We start from the raw sequence: 2,876 nt of genomic DNA on the forward strand, positions 1-2,876 counted from the left end.
TTCACCCAAATTCAAATTTCACTCATTATCTACTCACCCTCATGTCGACTAAGGGTTGGGAGAAGTTTCAGAGTCCTCCGTGCCTTCTCTGAGTTACAGCGGGGCTCCGTGCAGCACTGCATGTCCATATGACGGTAGCGAACGGACACCACTTTTCTTTGTCCCAAAAAGACACACCAAAAAACATCCAAATACCTCCATAGTGCTCGTCTGTAATGTCCCTCTTGTAGCCTATTGAAGCCCCAACATGAGAAATTGTTCTGAAAAAAATCAAATAAGTATTAAGCTTGTTTGTTCCCAGTGTTGCTCTGCTCGAATCTCGCACGATTTGCGGAGCCGTGAACTGGGTGTCAATGCAAATTGCTCGAGATTTGCACAGACAAAGGCAAAGCAGTGAACTGAGACACTGGGAGCACAGTCAAAAGGATGGTGTCTATCTGCTTGTCATGGACTCGGGAGTGAGGCAAGACACGTAAAAAAAAAAAAAAAAATGTTGGCGTATCCCTTTAAGTTCAGTAGGCTACTTGAAATAAAAACCTCCAGCTTATTGTTTTTTTTTCAATTAATTTCTTGAATGTCATGTGACTCTAAAGATTGCAACTAACGTAGGCAAAGATTCAAGTATAAACCAAACGTTTTAAATTTTGGTGAGTAATTCTCAACATGAAACTTAAAAGACAGGTCTTCCTCCAACATAAAGTTCTGATATTTGTATGAGCAAACTGATTCTACTGGCCTGCCCTGCCCCGTATGGAGTTGGGGTGAGGAATGAACCCAGGCAGGGTTCTTATCTGGTAAAAATGTTTTTAGTTGCCTTCTCTTAAAGAACTTAATTTTAAAGAAGAAAGATTGAGTCCACCGACTGCCACGACACTGTGACACTCGATTCCCCCACCAGTGTGAGGGGGGCCCCACAAATTGCTACCTGGTCTGTGGGAAACACTGCAATATGCAAAAAAAAAAGAAAGGCTTTCATGATATATTACTTACTGTAATTATAGCATTAACAGATCTCCTGACATAGTATTGATTATAACAAAATGTAGCATACTGGTAGGCTACACATTATATAGCGGTGGTTTTGTAGTGGAAATGTCTGCTCATTTCTTATTTTATTTTATTTTTCATTCGTATAATTACCTGTGGATCAACTGAGTATCATCATGAGTCCAAGTCTAGAGGAGAAAAATATTTTTTGATGACTTCCGGTTTAGATTGTGAATCTGAAATGTGTTGAATGTGTTTTTACATTTTCAACAATTCAAAAACCTAAACCCTAGGAGATAAATACAAAGATTTTGAGCACCAGCTGTAACTGGCTTTTCTACCTTACACTCACTGGAGTTGAGCTTCATTATTCACCGAGGACACTAGACAACACTAGAGGATGCCATTGCACTGCACACGTCCATCACTACTCTCTGGGCCGGATTTACTAAAGGTTTGCGTGTATTAAAACGTGTGCAAACGTGATTGCACGCGCAAACACATGTGGAACCTGATCTACTAACCGGACGCACCGAGGATTGCGTCCCTCACACGGGCAGAATAGCACGTGCGATCCATTTAGCGTGTTTGCCTTGATGAATATGTAAATATGGGCGTTTCAGCCAGAACGTGCAGAATACTGGGAGGAGTAGATGCAAATAGATTTATTTAGCGCGTGCAATGTGATTTACCAAACCAGGAAGAGATTGCGGTGGCTGTTTTTGCGTCTTTATTCACCACGTCTGAAAACCATGTACTAACTGATACAACTTTGCCAAAACGTATGCGTTTATTGATTTGATACCTGTCAGAGCCCCGTGATCTTACATCTCTGCATTTCCTCACGTCTGGGTAATCCTGTAACAGTTTTTCAGCCGTGTTAAAGGTCTTTTACGCGCCGTTACGCACGGCACACGTCTGTCCTGCAGTGCGCTCCGTTGGCTGCTCTCCTCCCTCTCCAGTACCTGGCTGCTCAGCTCCGTCTCTCAGTCCCGGTCCCGGACTGAGACACGTCACCACTGCCTTCACCACGATTACGACGCGCAAAACCCTCATTTACATATTGCGGTTTGCACGTGTTTTCATTTAGCGGGTTACTCTTAGTAGATCACCTGTTTTGCGTGCACTAACCAAACTCGCAATATTATAGCGGGCGCAAACAATATAGCGCCCGTTATCTGGGATCTTAGTAAATCCGGCCCTCTGAGTGGTGAATAAGTGCTATGACAAAATTCCTCCAAACAACAGACTACAAAACATAGAAAATGTAATATCAGGTAAGATAGTAATAATGAGCTTTTTTTAATTTTGTTTACAGGTGGAGTAATGCTGGAAATCACAGGTTACAATTTATGTTCTAGGTTAGAAATCATGTTATAATTTGACATCAGAGTTAGGCTACCTTATTGAAATACGATTTAGTTCTTTATTTTTGCACAATTTAAAAGAATACACATAAAACAGGATAGATAATAATGAAACAGTGCAGGGAGAGGCAAAAAACCATGGTGCTTATTTAAAGCCTCCATCTTATAATATTAATATTACAATTTCATGTACAAAAACACAATATATCAGAAAACATGAAAAAATTAATAAAAATAATAGTAGCAACTCATTTCCTTCATTTGAGAGTATCTTATAAAGAAAAACATATTTTAAAAATATTAATGCCATAAATACTTAGAATCTGAAGTTTCTGAAATACAAAAGGAGCAATTTAGTTCTTTATTTTATTATACCAATGAACTTAACATTGTTTCTGTTTCCATTGTCTCTAATGTGTGTTTATATCATTCCTCACCTGTCCACCAGGTGACCTTCGTATGTTCTGCTGATGCTACCTACAAACACCATCTTGTAGATTAGCACACGCACCTTCACTCTCA

Source organism: Trachurus japonicus, chromosome 13 (assembly GCF_045865225.1).
Source record: "Trachurus japonicus isolate A0001 chromosome 13, Traja_1.0".
In the NCBI taxonomy this organism is placed as follows: Eukaryota; Metazoa; Chordata; class Actinopteri; order Carangiformes; family Carangidae; genus Trachurus; species Trachurus japonicus.